At 37.8% G+C, this 21,974-nt stretch overlaps 1 non-coding gene and 1 pseudogene across 1 annotated transcript; both read right to left on the bottom strand.

Moving 5' to 3' along the window:
* Positions 1-6,526: 6,526 nt before the first annotated feature.
* Positions 6,527-6,634, bottom strand: LOC141814095 (small nucleolar RNA R71). The gene has a single exon (XR_012600442.1). It is a non-coding gene; the product is annotated as a small nucleolar RNA R71 (small nucleolar RNA).
* A 5,463-nt stretch (positions 6,635-12,097) lies between these two features.
* On the bottom strand, positions 12,098-20,028 carry LOC141813499 (uncharacterized; annotated as a pseudogene).
* Positions 20,029-21,974: the final 1,946 nt, after the last annotated feature.

Genomic DNA, 21,974 nt, shown 5'->3' with positions numbered 1-21,974 from the left:
TACAAAAGTGAAATGAAAAGATTATTGACTAGTAAATTAGAAGTGTAGCACAAAAGTTGGTGCAGTTTCTCGGAGTTACGACAACATACTGGATGTGTTGTTTGCATGTAGAAAGTCGTTGTAGTAGCGTATGAATTATCTTCTAGGGTTTTCCCTTGTAGCTGAATATAAAGGTTGATCTGGGTGCCTAGAAGTCATTCCGGGCACCTCCACGTCATCCCGTCGATCCGCTTCCAATACTGACTCATCAACATCTTCCGAGCACCTATATTCCTTTTAAGCGCCTGGATGCTAACGTGGAGGTTGTCGGATTAACTTTGACTCAGCAATGTCTTATCCCTATCCAAGTGCCTGGAGTCTTTCTAAGCGCTTAGAGGTTAAGATGTCTAGCCTCTAAGCACCTGGAGGCTGAGATTAGACCCGACCATGGGCCGGGTCCATCCCGGACCCGGCCCGGACCCGGTTAGCCGGGCCAAACAGTAACCGGCCCGGCAGGATGCCGGGCCGGTTAAGGTTCAATGAACTTTGAATCGACGGTTCAGCCAGTTAACCGGCGGGTTGAACCACCGGTTCAAACAGTAACCGCCGGTTTGAGTTTTTTTGGGATTTTTTGATTTTTTTCAATGGTTTTTATATTTAATGTGTGTTCAAATAAAATATATTTTCCTTTATTTAATTAAATTACAATTTAAAATATCATTGTTAGGGATCGAACCAAGATATCCTGGGACACAAGCACATATACTCACCACTATTCTACAACACCTTTTGTTTGTAAAATTAATATAATTATATATATACTATATTTATATTTATTTAATTCAAATCCATTTTAAGACGTCGTTGATAGGGAACGAACGCAATTCTCACCGGTCTTGGAATATGCACCACTAAACTACATCGACTTTTTTCTCTTTTTTTCAATATTTCTTTTATATAAATTTTAAATTTAAAAATTTTTAATATAATAATCTCGAACCGTCGCGAACCGTGAACCGAACCGTGAACCGTAACCGTCTTGGGCGGTTAAGGTTAAGGGTCGACCTGTCATGAACCGTCGAACCGACGGTTCCGAACCGTCGAACTGGCGGTTCCGAACCGTCGAACCGTCGATTCTGAACCGTGGTCGGGTCTAGCTGAGATGTCCAACCTCCGAGCACCTGGAGGCTTAGATGTGTTATTTGCGTGCAGGAAGTTATCATAGTAGCGTATGAATTATCTTCTAGGATTTTCCCCCGTAGCTGTATATAAAGACCAATCTGGGTGCCTTCACGTCATCCTATCGATCCGCTCCCGACACTGACTCAACTTCTTTCGAGCACCTATATCCCTTTCGGGTGCCGGGATCCTAACGTAGAGGTTATCAGATTAACTTTGACTCCGCAATGTCTTATCCCTATCCAGGTACCTAGAGCCTTTCCGGGCGCTTGGAGACTGAGATATCCTGACCACTGGAAACTCGTCACCTCATCTGTCTTGTTGGCCCGCTTAGCTAATGGCCGGGTGCCTAGACCGACCAATCGTCTAAATCCAGATAAGGGCGCCTGAAACTTAAAGTTTCGGTCCTTTCTTTCCTGCATCACACAGTTAGTCTAGAACAAAATATAAGTAGAAATTTGATAGTTTTGGTAAACTATCTAGTCTTGACTTTTAGGTTTCCAGTAAAATCTTTGATCAAACTGACGCCTACTGTTCTCCTTCTCGGGAACGCGTCATTACTCACTCCACATGGGAGAATTTACCTTTTGCCAACTCGGTCCTCCAGACTTATTAAACTTTTGCTCAGCCTCTGATCCTTAGCCCCTAGGACTTTCACGGTTAGACGCCCAGTCCTCTAGACCCACTTGGACTTTTCCGCCTGGTGCTCTAATCTGCCAATTCTTCCTGCCCAGTCCTCCAGACCAGGACTTTCTTGTCCAGTTTCCCTAATCAGGACTTGCTTGTCCAGTCCTCCAAATCAGGACTTCCTTACCTAGTCCTCCTAATCAAGATTTTCTTTGCCTAACCATAACTAGGACTTTCTCTGTACTACCTGCACACTTAGTTTAGCTCATTAGTCCACTTCACAGACTTAACTTGAACCCTTTGTCATTATCAAAATCTTAGTTTGATCATTTAGTGCTCCCTGTACCAACATGACTCACTGAGTTCGGGTCTAGACCTGGATCGTTGATGTGGTTGGTACCTGGGTTCGGTAGACCAATCTCAAGGATTGGTAGGCTGATAAACTTGATAACGACGAGATTGAAGATCGCGATGAACTTGATCATTTCAATAAAGTTCTATTCAGGTTTGATATATCGATAGAGTTTATTGGTAGACTAAAAAAGCATTATAAAAGAAGGTCTCTCAAGAACATAGCTCGATATCAATCTTCACATTCTACTCTTCATCTCTATGCTAAAAAAAGATCTCGAAGCTCTGCTCGTGCGACGAGGGAAGCGCTAGGAGGAGTGTGTGACACTCAGGAGCTTCCAAACTGACCACTGACAAATTTGTTTGTATTTACTTACTAAGTGCTATCTTTTTATCTATTTATGATTTGTAATACAAACTATAAGAGGTTTCTCCACATTCAAAATTTTTTTGGAAAGGATAAGATATAGTGGATGACATTTCGTACACAGGTTATGGACATACTAACCCTAGGGGATTAGGAACTAAGTAAAACCTTGATGTTCTTCTTGTCTTGTTTACCACTACTAATGTCTTAATAAAATGAACGAACTCGAAAGATAAAGAAAGCATGATCAAGTTTCACCCCCTCTCTCGATCGACCTGATCTTACAGATTGTGCTTAGGAAGTCGAACAGAACCACTCTAATCGCAACCAATATTCTACTCGAGCTAAGGCATAAACTTACCGGTTGCCTCTCCCACAACAAAGATATTTTTCTTGGTCGACTCAAGAGGTAAGTGGTATATCTCCTATTGTGATGGAGCACCGACTCAATGTTGTACCCGAAACTCGACCGATCAAGTATAAGAAGCGATACTTTGGACTTGATCAGGGTATATTAATCTGTTTGAAGATTACTAAGCTACTAGAAGCTAGATATATTTGAAAGGTCCAATCCCTGACTTGGATGACGAACGTGGTGTTGTTGCCCAAGTTTAGAGGCAAACGATGAGTCTGTGTGGATTTCTGCAACCTCAACAAAGCCTGCCCAAAGTACTGCTACCCTCTCCCTTGAATTGACCACTTGATAAACTCAATCTCGAGATGTAAGTTCATCAGATGTTGGGTACATACCAAAGATACCACCATATCCCCTTGGCGTCAGAAGATTAAGAAAAGATTAGTTTCATCACCTCTGACGAGAACTTATCAACGGTTAATGGACTAATGTGTGTATTTCATGCATAGTTTTTTATATTATTTTATACATTTTATTTCTTTACATGAGCATATTCGACATACATTTATTACTTTTGCATTGTTTTCATCTTTTTTTGTTCAGAGATATGCTCTTTACATTTTTTTTGTTGATATGATGTGAATTTGAAGCTTAATTGGAGCTAAAGAAGCATTGGAATGAGAGTCCCTAGAATGGAATACACTTTGGCTATGTCTCATTGTTATTACCCCAGTGGAGTTTTGATATATAGTCAAATAAGTCTAAAATTAGGTTTAGGTTATGTTTGATATGTGTGTCTAAGTGTACAATGACTTAGGAGAACATATATGATTTAGATAGGTGAACCTTGGTAGAAGACGTAAGCCAGCGAGAAGGATGACACGGGAAAGGAGTCAACGAGCTCAGTACATCCAAGGTAGAAGGAGCTACGAAAGAATTTTTCAACGGAGTGAGAAGGGCGCACGAGAGCGAGCCAGAAGGATTCAGTGCATCTGAGGGATGAGAAGCTGGAAGGAAGACTGCGCAAAGCGGCCAAGGCAGAATGGAGGAGAAAAATGGTCAATACGAGGTTGATCATTCCAGCACCTAGAACTGTTCTAGGTGCTCGAACTCGACGAACTCCAGGTACTTGGATCTATTCCGGGCACTCCGACGTGCAGGCACCTAGATCTATTCCAGGCGCTTGGATACCTATTTCGAGCGTCGAGATACCCATTCCAGGTCAGCGTAAGTCATTGCCGAGGTGAATCAGGATGAAGTCCACATTAGCGAAATCTAGGTGCCCAGATCATTTTCAAGTGCCCGGATCACAAGGAGTCATCTAGAGCTATTAGCGGACTGTTGCCAGAGTGGATTGGGTTCGATGGATCCAAGCGCCCGAAAGACTTCCAAGCGCCCAAAACTGCCACATCAGCACACTGGTCAAATCGAGGTGAAGGCTATAAATAGACTAAAGCTCGAAGAAGGATACGTACATACTCGATTTTAATTATTTTCATTCAGTTTGTTTTAGTGTTTACGCTCAACCGTTGTACCGGATTTCTCCACCTTCGGATCATTTCCAATGAGGAGATTTTGAGTAGTGCTATTTATAGTCTTGGACTAACAACTTGAGGGTTATAACCAAGTAAACTCTGTGTCTCGTATTCTTTTATGTTATCCTTTTGTTTTAATTAGTGTGTGTCCTTGCTAAAACAGTAAGCAAAAGAAAAAGGTTGACTTTTATTGCAGGTTGCTATTCACCCATCTCCTCTAGTGATCCATGAACCGCTTCTACTGCACCAACACTCATGACATGGGTGTGTTCCTCCAGCTGAAGTTAGACACGAAACAGAGTGGAAAATGGATTTCCAGAGGGAAACATAGGTTGATCGTGCTTTTTGGCACAACTGTGTTTCCCACTACTGTTCACATCCACCACCGCTAGTAGCTTACACGGCCTGATTGTGTTTTTCCACATGACCATGGTATGGAGTGGCCACCCCAACCCTTTTGGAAAACCGAATCAAATTTGGAAGTTTATGGAGGCTATAAAAGAACCTATGAGGCTCATTTTGAGGTATTAAGGGGTTTCCTTGTGACAATGAGCCCTAGGAGAGCATCGTTTCTGAGGATCCGTTGAAATTTCATCCTCACGAGAGCTTGGAGTTCATCCGAAGACATTGACACACACAACAACTAAGCACTCTCTTTTTTCTCTTTGATTTGAGTTGTAGAATATCTTCTTCAATGTCTTTGTGTTGTAACTTCATCTCGATAGAGTAGTTCTCTAGATTCTAGGATGAGAGAGTAGTTTGATGAATTGTTGACACTCAGTTTATGTTTATTTATATCTTTTTATCGTATGACATGTTTGATTTATGATCCAGCTTTAGTATGCATATATGACTATAACACTCGCGTGCATTTTCATATCCCACAAGATGCGAGGAAGAATCGAGAGGTGAACTTAATTCTCCAACTTCTAAAGTTCGAGACTTGAGGGGTTGTTCACGAAAGTAGTTCAAACTTTTACAAGGGCACCATTGGCTATCATAGAGCTTAATGGGTTTACCTTGATTTGATGTCACAAAGTAGGAGATATCACCTAGAGGACTATAGGGTATTATGATAGGAATCTCTCTGAAAAAGTAGTCATTTTAGTAAGATTATCTTGAAAATGGGTGCCGCATTTGGGTAGATACATCAATATTATTCTAAAATTCTATATCAGGTATCTCGGGATAGAACACCTTCATAATTATCAAACACAGAGGTAAAAGAGTGAATACTATTTAGAGTGTCAATGATCATCGTGGTGGAATCAAAGTTCTAGAATCGCTTCCCAAAAATTGATTTTCATTTAGAAACTCTTTTTGTTTTCTTTCTCTTACTATTCTCTCGACTTTGATTGATTTAGATAGTCTGCTTCGTGATTCTAACTAGTACTCGATTACGATCCCTTTGAGATCAATCTTTTATCACTTGACGACAACCGTACATTTGCGGATTTTGCACATCAAGTGTTTGGCATTATTGTCGAGAATTGTTTCAAATCGATATTAGTTCGATTGTGATTTAGTTAATATAGATTTTTTTCTTTTTTTTCCTATTTCTCTCTTCTTGCCTTCTTTCTCCTTTACTGCCTGTGTTAACATTTTTTTCATCAAGTGACCGAGGTTTCTTTTTTATGCTAAGATCTGATAAATCAAGAAATTTTCTTCTTGTAGATTCCAAAATTGATAGGACCTTTCATAAAAGGCGAAACCTACAACAATAATTAGAGGTGGAGCAAACACAAGCAACAACAACCATGGCCAACAATGAGAACAAGTCATTGAAGGACTACGCCACCCTTAGCGCTAGAGGACTGAGGTCTAGCATTGCGAGACCTCCAATTGATGCCAACAACTTTGAGTTAAAGCCCTCATTGATAGACATGGTCCAGCAGAATCAGTTTGAAAGCGCACCATAGATAACCCTAATCTACACTTGGATGTATTTTTAGAAATTTTCTCAACTTTAAAGTATAACAGTGCCACTACAAATGCAATTAGGTTGCTCCTATTCCCCTTTTCATTGAGGGATAAGGCAAAAGCGTGACTTCATTCACTTTTGGCGAACATCGCTACGTGGGATCAGTGTGAGTAGAGGTTCCTTGATAAATATTTTCCTCCAAGTAAGACAACACACTTGAGTCACCTCATCACAAGCTTCGCACAAAAAGATAGAGAATCCTTATTCGAGGCATGGGACCGATTCAAAGGACTCTTGCAATAATGGTCACATCATAGACTTGAAAAATGGTTTATCATCCATACTTTCTACAATGATATCTCTTACGCAATAAAGGTATCCTTAGATTTCGCAAAAGGTAGAGCACTAATGAATAAGACATTGGACGAAGTCGAAGGGATTCAAGGAGTGTGGCTCTGAATCATCACCAATGGGCATATGAATGAGGTAACCCCATGAAGACCCTAGGTAAGTATGTTGTAAACACCCTTGATCTAATTATGACAAAGATGGATGCATTCACAAAAAGGTTTGACTCTTTCAATGTAAATGTGATGAACGTAACTAATATTTCTTGTGAGATTTGTGGTGTTACATGGTATGTAGTGGATAATTGTCAAGTTGGGATTACTCCCTCACAAGGAGTGTAAGTGGGGCAAGTAGACACCATCAACAACTTCAACCAGAGGCAGAGCAACCTTTATTTGAACACGTATAACCCTAATTGAGATCAAAGGGGGCAAAACAATCAAGATCAAAGGGGCCAAAACAACTTTGGGCAATCGTTGAGATATCAACCTAAGTCTAGACTGGAGAATATGATTGAAAGCTTCATTACAACGTAAACTCAAACGAATGAGGAGTCCAAGCAATGGCACACAACCACTAAAGAGGCTATTAAGCAACTAATAGATAAAGTTGACAATCTTGTAAACTATACTAAAATGCTTGAAGCTCAAATTGCTTAGATCACTAGCTCATCATCAAGAACTTCAAGGAGATTTCTGGAGCAACTCAAGACAAATCCCATTTAGCATTGCAATGCTATCACTTTAAAGAGCAGAAGAACTTTAGCGAAACCACATGTACACAAGGAGGATGAAAATGGTGGGATAAATAAAAAAGCATGGAGCGACTCAGATTTCGTTAGATGAAGAGGATACCCCTAAAGATTCCAAGAAAAAGATTGAAGAACCTGACTCCAAAGTTCTAGTAAGGACCTACATACCATTAGTACCCTTCCCTCAAGATTGGCCAAAGCAAAAGACGATGAGAAATTTGGAAAATATCTAGAGATGCTCAAGACACTTTGTGTAAATGTGCCCCTACTTGATGCTTTGCAATAAATACCAAAGTTTGTAAACTTCATGAAGGACATTCTTTTGCACTGGAGGAAAGTAGAAGTCTATCAGACAATTGCACAGATGGAGGAGTGTAGTGCGCTAATTCAGAACAAGCTACCTCCAAAGCTCCAGGATCCGAGGATTTTTTCAATCCCATGCACGATCGGTAAGACCAAAATAAATAAGACGATGAGAAATTTGGAAAATTTCTAGAGATGCTCAAGACACTTTGTGTAAACGTGCCCCTATTTGATGCTTTGCAATAAATACCAAAGTTTGTAAAATTCATGAAGGACATTCTTTTGCACTGGAGGAAAGTAGAAGTCTATGAGACAATTGCACAGATGGAGGAGTGTAGTGCGCTAATTCAAAATAAGCTACCTCCAAAGCTCTAGGATCCGAGGAGTTTTTTAATCCCATGCACGATCGGTAAGACCAAAATAAATAAGACCTTCTATGACCTTGGCATAAGTGTAAGTCTCATGCCTTCCTCGATTTGTAAGAAATTAAGGTTAGGAGATTTAAGCTAACAACCATAACCCTGCAGCTTGTCAATTATTCCCTTAGATACCCATTGGATATTCTAAAAAATGTGCTGGTAAAAGTAAGAAATTTTGTAGTTCCTACTGATTTTATCATTCTCAGTATAGATGAAGATCCTAAAATCTCTATCATATTATAGAGACCTTTCTTCTCTATCGCTGAGGTAATGATTGATGTGAAAAATCGTAAACTCTCCTTGGCGGTGAGTGAAGACAAGATTGAATTTAACTTGTCCAAGGCCACTACCCTTTTTCTTGTGGAGAATATTTATTACAGGGTTGATAGCGACTAGAAGAAGAGAACACCTCCCGCCAATCCCTGGAGGAACCATCGAGACCAAACAACTATGAAGGGGAACCGAAAGAAAGAGTTAGAAAGAACATCATTCCAGCGCGAGCAAGAGTGAAGCTTTGACCTTCAGATTGTGATATCCATAAAGACGGGGAACATGCATCCCTTAAGTCAAAGGTTCCAAGTTAGAATTGATAGGGGTCAAGCTAATGACAAAACTAAGCACTTTTTGGGAGGCAACCCAAGTTCTTTTTAGTTTTTATTTAAGTTTTTTTTTCTTTTTTTTTCACTTAGTTCTTGTTTTGACTTGTTACAGGGCCAGGAGTATCCATGAGTTGGTTGTGACAACCAACACGGGTGTGGTAGGAGCTCCAGAATAAAACAAGACCTAGCCATGTGGAAAAGTATCATTGTTCCCCATAATGGTCGTGGAAAAAAACTATTTTCCCAAATAGAACATGGGTTGGTTGTGTCGTTCGGCACAATCGTGCTTGTTCAAAAGTTGGCTGCCGTATTTTCCCTAGAGAAACATGGGCAGGCTGTGCTTTTAGCATGACCATGTCACATCCAGAAGAAGGGTTTTAAACCCCTTCCCACAGTCGTGTTTCTCCAACCCTACCCAACTGTGCCCGTCTCCTTCTCTTCAAACTCTTCCTTCCTCACTTCCAAACCAAAATCAAGCTCCAATCTCTCTCGGAGCTTTGATTTCTTCTCCTTCTTCCTCCTTCAAGAACCCTATTTCTTGAAGACCTCTCTTCTTCAAGCCCTCTAGAGGCCCTAATCTCCTCTCTTCCTCTCCAACCTCAAGGAGAGAGAAACTTTCCTCCAAGCTTTCTTCCTCCCTGAAGAAGAAGCTTCTTCTCCCCCCCCCCCCCCCCCCCCCCCCCCCCCCCCCTCAAGCACTCACAACTCCAAGAGAAGATCCCTTCTAATCCTCCACCTTCATCCCTTCAGCACCCAAAACCCTAACCCCCTTTGTGTTTGAATTTTGGTTAGTCTATCTTTTGTGCAGAAACTCACGATGTGGAAGAGACAAAGACATGGAGAAGGCTCAAGTTTGAGGGACAAGGGCAAGGAAAAGACACTCAACAAGGAATGATAATCCTTACGATATCATATTTCGTAATGGTGATCACAAAGATAGGTATGAGATTCTTGCTAAATGTAGGATTGTGAATACCTGACATGTAGATGATCATGTCTTGGTGAAATTAGGAATTATGGATGATTTTGATTGGATGATCAATAGAATAGGATGGGATGACTTGATGAGTACAAAATATCCCACCTACCTTAGAGTAACCCTTAAGTTTTAAAGTTCTATAGATGCAAACATCTTGCACGGCGAAGAAGGGAAGATAACTTTTTGAATGTTCAATAAATATTATCATCACTATTTTTGATCATGGAGATAGTGATGGTGTGGTGCGATAGAAATTAGTAAATTTGGGATATTTTATTAGACACCTTATCAAGGTTAGTAAAGCCTCGACGGGGAGCATTGTACTATTTTTGTCATGGCTAGATTATTTGCAACAAATAGTTCAAGGATTAATTTGGCGGCGTGTCTACATGTAAATGATTGTTATTGCCTATTAAAATCATCATGCATCACAATCCAAAAACAACACTATAAAAAAATTAGAAATTATTTTTGTTGCAAAAGTAAATTTCATCACAAATGCGTGATGAATTAATTTTTCATCATCAATTTACGACGAATAAAATATTCATCACCAATTTGGCGATGAAAAATTAATTCATCATGAATTTGACAATGAAAGAATAATTCATTGCAAATATGCGACAAAATATTAATTCGTCGCCCATTTAAATTGACAATGAAAATCTTTTTCGTCGCCAAATTTAGGGCATTAAGCCCTAAATCCTCAATCCGTGTTTTCTCTTCTTCCCATTCTTGCCGATCGCCTACCAATTGTTGATTCTCCCCAATGAGTGAGGCATGCGATAACTCAGTGGTACTCCCCCCTCTCCTTTCCCCTGTCCTACCCGGTTGAGATGATCACCGATCGCACCCCGCTTGGCGTTGGCGACTGGCAACCACCCTTGGGCTGGTGGGTGCAGGTCAGTGGTCGACCTTGGGCCAGTGGTTAGTTGGCAACTGACCTAGGGCTAGTGTTTGTAGGCAATCGACCTTAGGCCAGCGACCATGGGTTGATGACCGCAGGCCACAAGTTGGTGACTACAAGCCGCTAGGCGCTGGTAGCAGCCTATCGGCCACTGGCCACTGGCCACATGGCCGCTAGCTGCTGGCCATAAGGCAGTTGTCCGATGGTCGCTGGTCATGAAGTCGGCGACCACTCGGCTCGACTGTATTAGAAGTAAAGCTTCTAACAAGTATCACAATCAAATACAAGGGACATATAATTTTCATATCTTGACCAACCATAAATTCTTTTTTTTAATATTTGACAATCAATTAAAATTATGGATGATACATTAAATCTAACTCGACATTATAACATCAACATTTTTATTGAACCGTGTAAGAAAGTTTTGGTATTATCCATTTCACATACTTAACTTTCATAATTCAAAAATGTACCCCTCCTTTTTCTTTCCACAAATTACATGAGTTTGTGTGCTGCATCATTAAATTTTTACTCTACCCGTTTAAGTTTATTCTATCGAATTCAAGTTTGATGACATGAATTTCTTACAGGACTACATCGATTTTAGTTTGATGATATGAATTCCTTATAGGAGTACATTGATTTTGATATGAAATGATTCAGAGTTTTTTAAGTATATCAGTCGGTTTTAAACGAAATTGACCGATCAACCTATACCATTCGAAAATTCAAAGCTTTGGTATTTTCGAACTAGAGGAGTCCTTGGAACCCATTCACTACAAAAAAAAAAAGAAGCAAATTTGGGACGAATGTAAGCAATGACGAATAATTTTCATTACTAATTAGCAATAAAAATTGTGATAAAATATTATTTCATCACTAATTAACGATAACTTTTGTGACAAAAATAATTTAGTTGCAGAATTAGCAACATACAAATTTCATCACTAAAATCATCATGAAAATTATGTTTATCATAAAAGTCGTCGCAAATTCATGACGAATTAATTTTTCATCACCAATTTACAACAAATAAAACATTCGTCACCAATTTGATGATGAAAAATTAATTCGTCGCAAATTTAATGATGAAAGAATAATTTGTCACAAATATGCATGCGATGAAATATTAATTCGTTGCTCATTTAAATTGACGATGAAAACCCCAAATCCTCAATCTGCGTTTTCTCTTCTTTCCCACTCTCGCACCAATCTCCCAATGTCATTGTCGCCCTCTCCGCCTACCGATTCTCTCAACGACCGAAGCACGTGACAACTCAGTGGTACTTCCCCCCTCTCCACCCCTTTCGCTCGTCGAGATGATCACTAGCCCCACCGTGCATATTGTCGGCAGCTGGCAACTGCCCTTGGGCTGGTGGCCGCAGGCTGGCGGTCGACCGTGGCCACCAGCTAGCCTAGGGCTAGTGGCCCTTGATAGCCAGCCTTGGGCCGGTGGGTGACTGGTAGCTGACCCCTAGCAGTCATCCTTAGGCCGGTGGCCATGAGTCAGTGATAGCAAGCCGCAGGCCGGTGACTGTAGGTCGTCGAATGTTGGCAGCAACCTGCTGGCCACGAGGCCCACATTGGTTGCAAGACCGATGCTGGTCGCGAGCCCTACGCTCATCGTATCCTCTTTAGCCTCGAGCTCGCCACCCACTGCGAACTCGCCCGACTGCAAGCTCAACTGGCTGGCAGCTTGTCTGTTTGAGAGCTCATCCCTGACCACAAGCTCTAGTAGCTCCGAACTAATTAAGTCCTAGGTAGTCGAGTCGTGTATAGTCATGTTTGGACGCACGTGCATTCTTGGTCAGTGTCTGGACATGCTTTAAGTTTTCTATTTTTTATAATATTCTTTTAGTTTACTAAAAATATTTGTTTGTACACCTTATATTTAATTGTTAACTTTGTAATGTTGTTTATGCAGGTCTTTAATTTATATGGACTTAAAGTAATTGGAGAGATACTCATTTTGTTCACCTACTTTAGGTATATTTACAATAATAATTTTTTATTGATAGTAGATGTTATTTAGTTATAACAGTGGTTTCTTTAATATTAGTTATTGTTATTCCAATTTAATAGGAATTAACTATATTTCTAATATTGATGAAGTCTATAATAAAAAAATGAGCCTCATTGACTATCTATGGGGTGACCGACCCGATCCCACGGAAGTTTCCCACCGGCTACCAGGGTAAATCGGGAAGCGCACGCAGTGATCAACCCAGACGCCCAACATCCTTTGATTACGCTCCTCATTTGGAGGAAAATTCCTAGAAATACGTGGTAGCTGGAAATCAAACCGCGGGTGCCTGGGTGACGACCTGGATGTCCTACCGCAGCACCATTATCCCGGGGACTGATGAAGTCTATAATAGCTTTTATTTGTAGTAGACCAAAGTTAATCTTTTAATATTTTTAAATTTTAAATTAAAAAAAATAGAAAGAAAGAAGTTGATGTATAAAAAGAACATACCTGAATGTAGGAGTTTAATTAATGAGTTTATTGTCGGGTTGGAATAATTTTTGAATTTTATTTTTAGTAATGTTGAGTTTATGAATAGAGATAAAATAAGGTGTCTGTGCAAAAAATGTCACAATAGTAGTTTTTATAGTGTGATAAAATTCAAGAACATCTTTGTAAATTTAGTTTTACCCCTAATTACTTTAATTGGACATGTCATAGTAAACCATTCATATCTGATAATTACGGACAAAACATATAAGTCTCAGTTAGTAGGGATCAAAGTTATTATGATCAATTAAATTTATATCAGAGGATGATAATTGATGTAGGATATCATAATTTTATTGCTAAATCAAGTGATCTAAGTTCTAATTTTTCAACTCAATGGTAAAGTCATAAATAGATGGATGACTTCAATACAATTGAATCTATCGAGATTGTTAAAACCATCTACTATATCTACAAGACCTAAAGAAAACCTTATATGTCCAAAAGAAATAAGACTCAAATAAATATATATATATAATGTATAATTTGTAAAATACTAAAACATCATCATCTACTTCAAATTTAGGAAAATAAAATTTAAATAACTCCTCAATTCTTGATATGGTAGGTTATTTTTTATTTGAGAAGTGAACAATAAAGAGGTCACCAATGCTTTAGTTGAATTCATAGGAACTGAAGTACCTCGGTCTACAATACCAAGCAATAAAGACATGTCTCTTCTATGAAGGCAACCAGTACACCTAAAAAATATAAAATGATTAATTATCTTCTTTGACATATTTTTTTGTTGACAAAAATGAAAAAATATTAAATTTATCCAACTATTTAATTTTATTAAAGTACTTATTGCTTTGTGCTTAAGTTTCATAATTGGAAGCTGTAACTCAGAATATAAAGGTTTTAGATGCTGAATTCTAATTTTGAAATATATTGACCAATATACCACGGATATGTTGCATATCTGGTATGCCTAAGAAAATACCAAATGGAGATTGTTTGATAATCGTTATGTCGATCATGTAAATGAACAGAATCACGATGCCTTCCTTTCAACGTGGATGCTCTAAAAAAACTATTAAAGTGACCTAACATACTATTCTCCAATGTAGTTTTTGTCCAAGATCAAATGAAGCTTATAATTTTTCAATATTGAAATTATTAATAATCAAATTCACAACGATGGAAGCTTTCCAAATCCAAATGAATATTGGTTTGAATATTCAACACAACAATAGTGTTGTTTTGAAATCCAACAAAATTGATATCATAACTCGTCAATGGAATTACATTATAGATTTCAACAAATCAATGTATTTGTTAAAAACAACGGCATCCAAACCCATAGGAGACAAGTATAAACATTAAAGATTAAACATGTTCATGTTACACACCTTTTTGGATGAAAGAGAACCAGAGGCTAAAACACCTAGCACACCTTATACCATTCTAAAACGAGAGTATAGATGATAAACAAAACTCTAAACTCGAATACAGAGAGTCGGACCAGATTAATATATGGGTTAGTCAAACCAGGTCAGTATGTGGGTTTCGTCGAAAACCCTAAGTGAGTTATCACCACTTGAGAGTGACAAAAAAAAATATTTACGAATATTTTCAGTGTGGGATAATCTTACTGACTAAAATAGAGTGTTGTATCTTCGGTGATTTAATAGAGAAGATATTAGGTTATCTTCTGCAAAAAAGGTGGATCCGCCACCTTAGCGGCCCCATACGGTCGGCTCCACGACCATCTGTGAGGAGGTAAATCATGAAAGTGCAGTTGATTACGACGCAGGAGGGTATTGCCTGACTTCGCCAGGATTCGAACCCTTGCCCTCTTCTGCAAGTCTGTTGCGTCATAACCAACTCACCTATGTCCCGGGGGCGAAGATATTAGGTTATCGTGCGTAGAGAGAGGGGAGAGAGATATTGCGTTTGTATGTATCTAAATCATCAAAATTATTTTAAAATTTAAACGTTCCAAATGTGATTAGGATATATTGAAAATAACATTTGAAAAGTTAATCTTGATGAGAAGAGTAGAACGGGAAATCCACCGTAAATTAGTACGCCCTAATCATTCTCAAAATATAGTACCTGATTTAAAATTTTTTGAAATCCACATGCACCCGATAAATCGCCAAACTAGTTTATCTTCGTAAGAACAGAACAGGACTTAATGCGTCAATAATGGTGATTGAAAAAAAACAGAGACTTATAAAACTCATAATCAAGTGTCAGGAGGGGACATGATCTTTGGCGTTGAGGACTTGAAGTCGAAAGAATAATCAACCTTTTCCCATCATTTCAGTATCATGCCACAAAGTGTTCGACCTGAGCATCAACTGCAGTCTGTGGCAGCACATGCCTGATGGACCATGAGCAACAGAGCAGAACAGAACAGAACAGCACAGACAGACCTGAGACATGAGACATGAGACATGAGACATGAGACCTGTAATTGAAAAAGGAAAAAAGTTAAAACCTTTAGAAAAGCCAACATCAATTCTACCCTACCACTTGCGGCCAGCTTCACTGCTTGTCCTATTTATTGTCTGCACTACGCTCATTCACTCTCACAGCTGCATTCACTCGAGGGCTTTAAATGAGCAAGTCTAAGCTATGTTTAGGCTCAGTTTACTTGGAGGCGTTGCTAATTTTAGACTCAATTTACTTCGAGGTGTGGATTAAGAAAAGAAAAGGAATTATTGATGGGAAAAAAAAATCTTCCTAGCAAAGAAAGAGAAAAAAAAAGTCAGGAAAAATAAACAAATAGCAAAGTTGCCGCAACCCAAGCGAAACCGTCGGCGACTCGTGGTTGCACAAGGCAACTGTGCAAGGTTGCTTGTGGCTCGCGGTCACACAAGACAACCACATAGGGTCGTGTGAGGTGGGCAGTCATGCCGCGCAACCAGTGCCGGCTGGCATAGGCCATTAAGGCCTATGCCTAGGGCCCTAATTTTATTGGGACCCATTGTTATTAAAAAAATTTATTTTAATAATTTCTGTATATCAATCGAACAATGTGTTCGTTTCACGAGATCACGGTGCTTCGATTTTTGCAAGACCACATCATACTTGTGTGACTATGCATGAGAATTTGATGTCGCTTTGTGCATTTGTTGCACTACTCATGCTTGCATGCATGAGAAATTGCTGCATGCATGAGAATTAATACATGGCTGAATTAATGCATCATTCTAAAAAAATATTTTAATAAAGTCTTATTTACGTTAAAATATCTCAAAAAAGATTAAATAATTAGCAGTTTTATTTATTGAAAAAATTTTATTAACAAAATTTAATTAATAATTTTACATCTCAAAAAGTTAAAAAATTAAATTTTATATAAAAATCTATTTTTAAATTAATAGTTAGAAAATTAAATTATATATAAAAAACTATTTTTAAATTAATATTTTATTTAAAAAATATTTTAAATCCGCCGTTGTCGGTCCTAAATCCGAATGAAAAAGGATGAGAAAAAATTTTATATTTAAAAAAATATATTAAAGAGCTAAAAAAATTTTAGCCTAGGACCTCATCAAACATTGAGACGACCCTGTGCGCAACGACATGGTTGGAGGGCTACCCTCACCATTCAATAGGATGACATGGACACCTGTCGAAGACATGAGATGGTGACTGTACACATGATATAGTCAGAGCCATTGAGATAGATATGGTATTTATGTGAGCATATGTACAGCTTATCTCTGACGATTACTCAAATTTGACAGTTCGTCAGACGACATGATATGAGCTGACATCATTTGAGCTCATGTGTATCTTGGTGCATTATATATTTATTTTTCATCCAAAAAGTGAGGTGGGCAGTTGTGTAAGGCTACCTGCATAGGGTCACTTGTGGGCCGTGGCCGTGTTGGGCTGGGTCAATCATGTAGTGCCGCTTGTGGTTGTATGTAGCTCGAGAGATTGAGAGCATGAGAAAAGTCACTTTCCTTCCTATTGGATGAATAAAAAATAATTAAAATTGAATCCGTGAATAGATTTATAAATTTGTCTATTTATTATTTATTCATCATTTTTCATAAAATAAATATAGGAAAATTTTTCACATCAAAATTTTTTCTGGATTCATAAATCCATCCTCTCAAATAAAGAGGACATTAAGTTTTATGATATTTAAACTTGTTTAATTAAGATGATGAAATTAAGATAAGCTAAATTAATTTTAAACTGAAGTAAGTGGTTGAAATGAGTATTAAATTTAACTTTTTTTTAGTTCGACTTAAATTTAGTTTTAATTTTTTTACATGTTAATTCTTTTATTTAAAACTTTTATATTAACTTGAACTTCCAATTTTTATTTATATAATTCAAGTATCTATTTATGTCTTGGACTTAATTAAGGCAGATGACTTTCTTTTCGAATGATTCCTCGTCTAATAATTAACGTTTTAAATTTTTTATTTTATTAAAAAAATTCTATAATATATTATATTTGAGATTTGAATCATAAACATAAATATTTGATTAATGTCTTGAACATCTATCCGTCCGCTGCATTATTGGGGGCGGAAGTTGAACTCGCTGAGAGCTTTAACAAATTTAACTGCAAATTAAGTTTACTGCTGCGCTTGTTAACAAGAACAGGGAGTTCAGACGCCATAGCTGTTGATGTGGCCATCGCCTGGTCCAGCCACTGGCCTAGTAATTTGGACAGCTTAAGTAATGCCAATGCTTCCGCTGACGCTCTCAGGCCTGCGCCGTCTACCATTTGTTTCTGATCTTTCTCATTTTTTATACTTTTAAAATTTTATCGAAATAAAATAATTTTTTAAAACGAACTTGTTATCCCATTTGATCCGAGCGAACTATGGAATAGTAAGATTCACATCTTGTTGGATATCAAGAAGTTACCTAATTAATCATCAATTATTATTATTTTAGTAATCTAGATATCTCATTCTTCCCATATTAATTCGGACTTAATTTAGGAGGTGATCGACATGGTCTTATAAAAATTTTTCAACGATCGTCAAAATAAATTGAAAAACATGAATGATACGTCATTCGCAGTCAACATTTTAGAATTATTTTTTAATACACATACATGTTGATGCTAGTGTAACATAGAAGAACTCTTCTTCTGGTGGACATAGTTGGTGTATGAATGGTGTCCATGCATCGTCTTTCACTTGCACAGGTTGACTTAGCTGTTGTAGTTCTGTGTTATACTGAGCCATTCTTTGTCTACTCTGCATCGGGAGTTTCTTGGTATCATCATATGCCTCGGCCAGATAGAAGTGCTGGGGTTCCATTAAGGCTTCTTCAGTTAGTAGATGCAATTCTTCAACTGATTTAGAGAAAATCGGATACTCAATATGCTCACCCTCCAGTTCTTCTGCTAAGTCTTCCTCAATGTATAAAATTTTCAAATTAATACATGTAGGGCATGCTGTCTCATCATGTGTTGAAGTTGAGGTTGAAGGTTGATTTGTTGATCCAAAATCTTTGTTTCCTCGCTGTGTTTCATCTAAATCTTGAACTTCAATAACAGTAGGGGTTGCTATATATTCTAGTATTAACTGGGCTATGCATTCATGTTTTTGCAAGGAAATTTCCTTGCAGGTCATATTAAATGCTAAAATGCATACCTCCCCTCTGTAATCAGAATCTATGACTCCAGCGCCAATAATAATGCACTTAAGTCCGGCGCTCGATCTGGGAGCTATTCTGCAGTAAGTGCCATTTGGGATTTTGATACTTATCCCTGTGTAAAGGAGGGCTCTTCCATATGCAGGAATATCCTGTGCTCTATTGATTGCTAAATCATATCCTACTGCCCCTTCTGTCCTTCGCTCTGGAAGCTTGGCTGATTCTACCATTCTTTTTACATAAAGTACTTGCTCTGGCAGTTCCTGTTGAATGAACACTGCCAGGGTATGGTGTTGTAACTCCTCTTCATCACTTTGGATCTCTTCATCTTTAGAATTGTATTTAGGTCTTGTTGAGGATGTTGACGCTCGATAGTCTTCAAATTTTATAGAGACACTCCCATCTAGAAGGTTTCTGGTGCTAACATTTGTAGGTTACATCGGTATTTTAACACTGGATTGTCTAATTACCCAATTCTAGCCAAGAACATCCCTTGTGCTATACCTTCTTCCTGGTAAAGCTCTCACACCATGACTTGTGAGGTAATCAACAACATTTTGGACTTTATAGGCGAACCCAACATTGGGCGTATTTGATAGTTTGCCCACCAGTCCTCTTGTTATTAGAAGATTTGCTTCACCATTTTGCCAGTTTGTGTAACTTCTTGCCAGTATAGAAATCTGTATATTTCTGTAAAAATCCGATACCGTTAGCATAGTATCAGGGATTACATATACTAATTGGGTACCGTGTGTTAGATCAACTTCCATAGTGGCGTAGATTGCTTGGTCTCCTTGCCACCTGTTGTCTTTGAAAACCACCAATGCCATAGTTCCTTCTTCTTGTCTATGTAATATTTGGAGTCTGACTTGAATAACTCCAATATGAAGGAATCTCATTCCGCTTCTCTACAACTGCACAAAACTTTCAGGTTGAATAAATGTTCTATCTACCTGATTATCAGTCACTAATATTGCTTCTTCAGCTCTGTGCATATATACACGATGATGAACATCATCTCGCCTGGAATGGTAAAGGACTTCGGCAGGAACTATTGAGGCTCGTTCTTGCATGGATAGCCTCAGTTGAACTTGTGGGTCCATTTGTTGTTCCAATGTGACATTGTATGGTTCAGCCCCAGTAATTCTTCTTCTTATCCTTTGCAGTGCTCTTTGGGTATTGTATTGCCTCCTTTGTCCTTGGCGATATTCTCTAATATGGTCTTCAAAGAGTGGTGCTCCTTCTATTTCATTCCTCCTCACTAGTGTTGTTACAGGAGGATCTTGTGCTACTGTCCTTGTCGTCATTTCCTTGCTTTTGCTTTTTCCTGCTCAAGAAGTTTGTAAGGATCTTTGAATATTAACAACTTACCAGTCTTTGGGATTTGTTTTTCACTGATCTTTAACTCACTGATCCTTTTGTTCAGATTTTCTATGACTGAATCTGGTAATGTTGTTGAAGCAGGTACAAGTGCTTGCTTCTCTAACTTCTGTATCCTTACTGCCAAATTATCAAGCTGTTCTTTAATAGCAACCAGTAACTGTATAGCAGTGTTGTTTTGCTTTACTATGGCCCTTGCCACAGTAAGATTTCCTTCGGTACCAGGCCTGTAGAATCCGACTGCTGGTGCTTCAATGTTTTCTGTGGCTACCAAGGCTTCTTTGTAACTTTGTGTTGCCTATGTGTTGATGTAGCTCATGCAGCCAAGGCCTCCAACTTCCTTAGTAGCGCCTTTACTTCTTTAAGCTCTTTTCTGGTCTCTTCAGAAATCTTCAAGGCCTATTCCTTAATTATTTTGGGTTGTTCTACTATGGATAGAACAAGGTCTTGTACTTGTTTTAAAGTTAAAGGCCGGTTCCCAACTATTTCTTCAGTTAAGTTTTTAATCGCCTTTGTTAAATTTTGATTTTCAGCCTTTAAATTCTCAATCTCTTCTTGAATTTTGTAAAAGTGTTTTAGGTGCACTCTACAAGAAAGGCAGGCTTGATTGTACACTACAGAGATGTTGTGAGCTAGTTCTTTTGAGGTTGGCTTTGTTTCAGTTAGGTCAAGGTATTTTAGGTTCGAGGTTCCTAATTTATCAAACCACTCTTGTATCTTTTCCTCCCAGTGTCTAGACATCAAAACATTTATTAACTTCCTTCTCTGATATTATCCTTCCTTAATCTTTATTGCTTACAACTTAGAGGGTTCTAAAGGCTTTCTTGCTCACTCTGGTGTTCCCTTGGTCTTACGACTCCCTTGCCTCTGCCAAGTTTAAGATCAGTCCTTTTACAGTCCACCCGTCGTTCCCCGGTCGCCTTATTACAATAAAGAAATTTCAGATAACTATCAAAGAGTTAGCTAATCAGATTTCAGTAAAGGATTTTGCTATAACTGATCAACAGTTGCAATTCGCTAGTCCTTTCCCTTAGGAATCACTATAACTGATCAACAGTTGCAATTCGCTATCCCAAGTGTTTTAAAGAAATTCTTTTAACATAATGAGTCCTGAGAAAGAGTGATAGTAAAAGAACCTGTCCCCATAAATACCTTGAGTAAGATTTTACTCAGCCATGAACCGCTCTGATACCATAAATACGTGGTCTCGAACATTTAATTAGTTAACATAATTTGACTAGAACGGAATATTCAATTAAAATTGAATTAAATTAATTAAAATTGAATCGAATTAAATTTTTTTGAACTAATTGAATTGATTAAATTTTTAAATAAAAATCAAACAAATCAAACCGATAAAATATCAGTTAATTCAATCAAAAAATAAATTAACTAAAATAATTAAAATTTTAAATATTATAAAAAATTTATCAATTAATTAAAAATTTATAAATTTACTTATTAAAGAATTTATAAATTATTTTTTATTCAATTTAACTGAATAAAAAATTTTAAAATAAAAATCTAACTGAATTAACTAAATTAATCAAAATTTTTTATAAAAAAACTAAATTTTAAAATAATTAAATCAAAATTTTAAATTTGATCCGTGATTTAATTGAATTTTTACTCATCTTTAAATTTGACTATGGAGATTGCTCTTTTTTTAAGGAAAATTATGGAGAAATTATAAGGATTTCCTGAGTGTTATCTCATAAATGGAAATTTGAGAATGGGAGATTTAAGAATGGGAGATGCAAGATGAGAGGACGAGTTAAAATTAAACCACACTTACTCCTGCAGTGTCTGTATTAGTTGTCATAAATTTGACAAAGGCAATTTTCTTTAGAAATGGTTGGCTTGTTTCTGTACC

This window comes from Curcuma longa, chromosome 20 (genome assembly GCF_044706935.1).
Source record: "Curcuma longa cultivar G26 ecotype Majalengka, Jawa Barat chromosome 20, ITB_CL_G26_1.1, whole genome shotgun sequence".
NCBI lineage: Eukaryota > Viridiplantae > Streptophyta > Magnoliopsida > Zingiberales > Zingiberaceae > Curcuma > Curcuma longa.
Note: the sequence above shows the minus strand (reverse complement) of the source record. Positions and strands in the feature narration are given on the sequence as shown.